General features: G+C 40.4%; 1 long non-coding RNA gene across 1 annotated transcript; it reads left to right on the top strand.

Annotated features, from left to right (window-relative positions):
* Window positions 1–892: 892 nt before the first annotated feature.
* Window positions 893–2,360, top strand: LOC134483397 (uncharacterized). The gene is made up of 3 exons (XR_010060272.1): window positions 893–1,130; window positions 1,851–1,956; window positions 2,074–2,360. It is a non-coding gene; the product is annotated as an uncharacterized LOC134483397 (long non-coding RNA).
* Window positions 2,361–6,650: the final 4,290 nt, after the last annotated feature.

Genomic DNA, 6,650 nt, shown 5'->3' with positions numbered 1-6,650 from the left:
GGGAAGCCTCCATCTGGATGCTGAGATTCTGGTGTCCTGGACGCAGAAAAACAGGTTTCTGAAGCTGAAGAAGATCCAATATGTAGAATTCAGAAAGTGTCCTTCCAAACTGGGGTAGTACAGGACCCACCCTGAGTTCATATATTCCTAAATGCTGATGTTCATTGTATTCTATCATTTGGGGCCAGGCCACACTTCAGGCAAAATCCATATTATGAAGACCTGGAGAGAATGGAGGAGGCGGTCATGTCAATTCTGCACAACTTAGAGATGGAGAACACTGAAATCCATGAGAACAGCCATAAGCTGAAGAAGGAGATGACCTTCTCTAGGTAAGTCCTGGTCAGAAAGGCTATCACCTGTGGAATGGCCATTTCTGACTTTCTTTGTTCTGGATTGGACGGTCTTCAGCTCTGGTTCTATCTCTTGTGCTGTTTACACATCAGTGTGCCAGGGTCATTAGGACTCAGTTTTCAGTTCCATAAAAGACTGTTACTCATCCCAGGATTGTCTAGGCATCTTCAGAGGGCTCTAGATAGAACAGCACTGATCGAAGTCAGCAGGTTATTAGGCTGACCTGGACCTATGGTGTCATACCAGGTTTTACAAAACTCAGTGTGTGGACCACATGGTTAGCATGAGCTTCTCTTGGTTCTACTGACCTCCTTTGAGGGTGTTGGCCCACTACTAATTGATGTTGCCCCCATGCATTGGGCTTTCATGGATAGTTGTAGATCCATGTTCTTTTTGAGAGATGCGGACACTAATTGGTGCTCGGGCCAAACAAACAATTTATTCTTCCTGGAATTTACTCTTTGTGGTTTGTGCAGCAGGCTTATGTGTATCGAAATGAATTCTATTAAGTCTTCATGGGTATCTGGGTCCTGGTGGAGTTAGTGGCACTCGGGAGTGGGAATGGGAGAAAGGGGCAGCATGATCTTACTATGCAGACTGTATTTCCAGAAACCTGCTCAGCCAGCTCCTGATGGAGAACACATGTAGGAAGATGTTGTTCCCACTGAAGCAGGAGAGCAAGGAGGTACATCTTGATTGTGCACTGAACCAGAAATATTTGGTTGACTTCAACAAGAAAGATAAAGACCAGCAACGTCCAGACCCAGCGTCATCTGGTAGGGATGAGCAGCTGTGTTAGCTTTAAAATATCTGATAAAGTTTGCCAATTTGATACATCTTTGCTCTCTCCTACCACCTTTCTAATTTACACTCACAACCAGCCAACCACCTCATGTAATGGAATTGTTCATTGCTCTGCCTATGCACAAGTATTCTGGGAAGCCAACCACTTTTCAGAAACTGAATTATTTTGCAAGTATATTTGTCTGCTCTTTTTGAAGCTGCAGTATAGAAATGGTGACAGATTAATAACATACCTCATTATTGCATATCCACGTGATAGATTCGATGCTCTGTTGAGTTTTGAACAAGTTCTTGTTCCTTTGACAAATGACACTCTGTGGTCATGTGACTTCTTGTGTAGGAAGCACCTTTCCGGGATAAGAACAAGTGCAACTGTCAAATTAGTACTTGTCATTGGCTTTAACCTTGGTGACGTATGGACATCTCCTTTCTTCCTGCAACCCAATGAGGTTCCTTCCATTGCCCTGTTCTTGGTTTGCACTGGTATAAGTCTGGGTCCCATATTGGCAGCCCACATTACTTTGAGGCTCTCTGGAGATTTTGCCCTTCCCAAAGAGTTAGCAACAATGATATCAGTTAAAAGGTCCATGTTGACTGTCCAATAGAACTGAGGTGGTAGAAGGCAGCCTTCCGACAGCTGGCTAGCATTTCCCCACCAAATCAGTGTCTGAAAAACTGCCTTCCTCTCCCAGGTCTCAGAAAGTGCAAGAGAGCTGGAATTGGACACACACCAGTAAGAGAGCTTCATGAAGAATAAGTTGCTTTCTCAGGAGTCCCTGATGACAAACATCCTGAATGGTAACAAATTTTTTGGATGAGTATTCTTCCTCAGAGTTAATTTGTCATTGCTTAGAGACCCTAAATTTATATAACACTAAGCCAGCCTGACTGATTGAGGTCTTACTTTCTTCTCAGAAAACAGCACCTGAGAGACAACTTGTGGGATCTCCTTTCATTATGTGTGCAAGAGGAGAAACAGCAATACATCTGTGCTTCTAAATGTTCTTTAAGAGTGTGCTGTTTAGAAATATTTTTGTTATGACTTTAATTGAAATTTTCTTTTTGTTGTTTCATATTTATATGTTCTTGTTACTGTTTTTATCTTTTCAAAAATTTTTAATATTTTAATTTATTTGTTTTAATCCTGTTTTGTTGTAAAAATGAATTCCTTATGAATAAAAATTGAATTCTATCTCTTGACTCTTAAGACCATCATTCTTATTCAAGGGTTCTGTCCCCTCCTGTGGACTTAGAACTGACAGGTGAGATGGATCTCTGCATGTTCCATGGATCCTGGGCTAATAAGTGAATTCAAAGTCACCAAGGGGTACCCAGTGTGACAGTGTCTTTTGTGTGGATAATGTGGCTGTTTCTCGGACACACACTTTATGAAGTAATCACTGACATGCTTTACCCAATTGTTAGGGTCCATGTGGTTCTTCTGAGAGAGGAGCAGATGCTCTACCCTGTGAGTCATCACCACAGCTCCTGCAGGTGCTTTTGTCCTTCCACATCATGTACTGTATTAGGTGGACAGGATCACCTCCAATCAAATAGAAGATCTCAGGAGATGTGTATTCACAGGAAATTTACTGAGCTGTGCATGCTCAATGTGTTAGCTTGCCAGGCATCCGTACAGGGCTCTGGTGTTCCCACTGCTCATTGTGGGTCAGGATCATCCTCCAGCTTCTGTGTTTTGTGGGGTGACCCACTGTCAATATCTAGTGAATTGGGGGCCCTGGGTACGGTCGCATACCCCCAGGACACAGGGGGTGCACAGCAAAGGCAGAAACAACTGCACACAGTTGCAAGCTTTATTAATCCCTATATAGCTGGGAATATGAATAACTACAATTTTCATTTTGTCAAGATACCATAAGATCATTATTCCCAGGATACCAGGACCAACTGAGGGAAGACTAAACAAAGAAATACGAATAAACAAAGGCTTCTTCTCAAAATATTCATATAACAAATTACCTATCTTATTATAATCAAAATATACTCACCATTACCGAGAGAGCGTTAGAACCACTTCCACAGAAACAGGACACAGCAGAATATAGCTTAAGGCCAAGTGAGAAAAACATTTTGTTATCCAGGGTGGAATTCCAGCCCCTACTTGGATCTGTCACCAGGCCTTTCTTGACCCTGCCTGGGAGCTGCATCTCTATGTCTTAACAATTCCTTCTTTTTTCTTTTGTTTTAAAAGAAACACTTTCCATAACATAGCAAAAGTCTTTGTAGGGGTTTAATCATGTAAAAATAAAGCAACATAATACATAATGTACATAAGATTATGGCAAAACTAGGTCCTCCCAATCTATGGAATATCCTTTGAAGCCAAGCCTTGGGATCTAATCCTGTCAATTGATCAGCCAATAATTTAGCTATTTCCATAGGGGTAGTATCTTCTAGCTGTTTACCAAAAGACACTCGAGCATCATATTTCAAGGCATTAATTACTTTTGTAGCACTTTCATTACCTTCCAAATAAACTTGAATTAACTTCCAATCATGTTCCGTATCATTATCCATATATTTATTAACACAAAAGTAGTAGGATTTCAATCATATCTTAAATCCTCATATTTTTCAATAAATAACATCTTTCGACCCAACCATTCTACTGTTTGTTTTGAAACATCTACTTGATGTTGAAGTCTAGTATCAGTTTTAGTTTGCTCTATCCATAACTCATGTGAATCTTTATGCCTGTCTTCAACAAAATGCTTTGTCTCAATAGATGTTTTTAATGCTATGCTGGAAATGGCTGCCAAAGTAGCAACAGAAATAAGGCTTAACATAGTAGCTACAAACTCCAATAATTCTTTTACTGTTCCTCAGCAGATTATTAAAAAATTCAATAATCATATAATTAAGAGGATCTTGAGACCAATGATGTCTCAAATTAACAGGCATTCATACATATATTTTTTGCTGAATATCATAATAGAATATTGATTTATATTAAACTGAATAGATGAATTAATACATGAATACTAATGACAGTTAGTACAAGCAAATCCATTGGCAAAATTAAATCTACCTATTAAATGAAATATGGCATAGGAATACAAGTAGTAACCTTGTCTTTCTTAAATGTTGTAAAATTATACTGAGAGGCAGATTGAGTGTCCCAGAAAAGCTTCCATTAGCAAGCACATCTTCTTTTAATGCAGTGACAGTCTTCCACAAATGAGCTTGAAACGCAGTAGGATCTTCCACAGAGGCCAGTCGATTATCAGCAAGGCCTCCATCTCCACATTCCGTCAGCAAGCATCCATTAAGGCGTTCATTCTCCTCTCAGTTCATCCTGGTAACATTTGACAAATCACAAGTTGTAACATTCCATTCTGAACATGTATTAATAATTGGCCATAAGGACCCCAATTTATTCATTTATCTTCAATAATTTTTCCAAACATGCCAGGGCAGTATTTCCAATTGCATGGGAGATATTTTAAGCCTACATAAGTAAACCAAGCACAAATAGGATATACTGAAATGCTAACAAATGTAATGTTATTCCAATTTTGGTTATAGACCAAGCTGTCAATCCTGGAGCCTGTAACAATTATTCCTGGTAATCGCCAATTTTAATAACCCATTTGTAGGCCTGGTCTCTTTCCTAAACACAAAGGCATCTTTAATCCAGCATAAGGAAAATTATACAAAGCTCCATCACGTCTATTCAAAAGGTCATATTATTCCAAAGAATTGGTAAAATGCTTGGGGTGGTGTATAAAACCACATCTGTTTCCCCCCAAGTAGCAGGTTCAAATAAAGGTGGATAAGGAATATAAGCCTGATAACTCGCATTGGCCCCAACAGAAGAAACCGTGAGTAAAGCACACACTGCTAAAAATACGTGCTCACCAGTAAAGGACTTTCCTACAGGAGACAACATAGTTTTCCTTTCAGTGCTTAATCGCTTCACCTAGGTAATGGGGTTGTCACTGCATCGATCCTTCTCCGTTGTTGTTTGTCGACACTAAAAGAAGCCAGGGACTCAGTAATGGAGGACACCTCCTTCATCTCCGGAGAACATCCATCAGGAGAGAATGTAGCTGGTTTAACTGGATTCCTCTGAGGGTAGGGAGCGGTTCTTATCATTCTGTGCTTGGATCCGTCTCCCGGGTAACCAGAATTGTCCCCCATCCTGTAAGGAGTCAAAACCCTCTCCCCTACATACAGTAATGTCCCTTCCTGTCATTCAGCATCTCGGGCAATTTTTATCCATATTGTCTGTTCCATGCCTTCAGGGAGAAGTCCAATAAAGAGTCTATCTGCTCTGCATATAACTTCACCTTGTGGTAAATTAAGAAGATTAATAAAAAATAATGCTTATGCCAATATTACTCTGGGACTGGTATGCCAACCCCATTCAGGCTGTGTAAGGTCATCTCTTTTCCTCCTTTTTAATTTTATAATTTGTCATCTCAGGGTATGGTGAACTCTTTCAACAAAAGCTTGTCCTTGTGGATGGTATTCTATACCAGTAATATGTACAATATGATATCATTGACAAAATGGTTTTTTTTTTGCTCTGATTGGTATTTTATTTCTCCTTTACAAGTTCCACATAATAGACAAAGGCTTTTTGATAACATTGTTACCTTTGCTGAAAATGATCATATAATCATTTTAAAAAGCACAAATGTGCACATACAGGACTGAGGTTTCTGCAGCCTGTAAACACCTCTGTGGGTTTAACAATGAAAAAAAGCAATTAACTGACAATTCAACTGTAACTCTTAGAAAAACACCAGTTTCCTTACCAAGCACGAGTGTCCTGTACAGGGGCCTACCATCCCAGATGGCAATGAGTTCAAGCCTAGGGCAGCCAGGAGCAGCTCCCCATACCGGGTCAGAAGACCCTCCCCACCCAGCACTTCTTCCAAGTGCTGCTTAACCTCATCACAGGTGACAGCAGTCGCCCCAAGAGAGGACAGAGCAGCAGACACAGTGGTGGTGGTTCCCGAGTGTTGTGTGTGGCATTTCACATCCAGCGTCTCAGGAACGTGTCCATGCAAGCATGCGTACCATTCTTTAGACTGCTCCCCTCATTTCTCGAGTGAGGGGACCAGGCCTTCCTAATTCACTTTAGGTGCCTGGAATAACAAATTATTTCACCAGAAGGGGTGCAAGCAGTGCTATCTGATAAGAATACGAAGAAGGAAAAAGCAGATATCTTAAAGAAAACGTGTGTTCTACTCACACTAAAATATCAGACCAATGCACAATATACTGCAAAACTGTAACACAATACGGCCAAACACAATGTTCAAATATTGAACTGTTCAAGCATGTGAAGATCATCTTCTGAAAGACAAACTGGGTTCTTATTTTGTAGCTACCTTTGTGTAACTTCAACTGCTGTCCCTCAACAAGGTCTGACACTGTCTTGGTACTTGTTAGGAAGTTGAATGAGACAATGTAAGCTCAACAGTCAACTCCCGGGATCTCCCAGTGCTCATTTTCAGTCATTT

The sequence above is a fragment of the Rattus norvegicus genome, chromosome 19 (assembly GCF_036323735.1).
Source record: "Rattus norvegicus strain BN/NHsdMcwi chromosome 19, GRCr8, whole genome shotgun sequence".
Classification (NCBI taxonomy): Eukaryota; Metazoa; Chordata; class Mammalia; order Rodentia; family Muridae; genus Rattus; species Rattus norvegicus.
The sequence above is the reverse complement of the archived record's forward strand: the minus strand, read 5'-3'. Positions and strand labels throughout refer to the sequence as shown.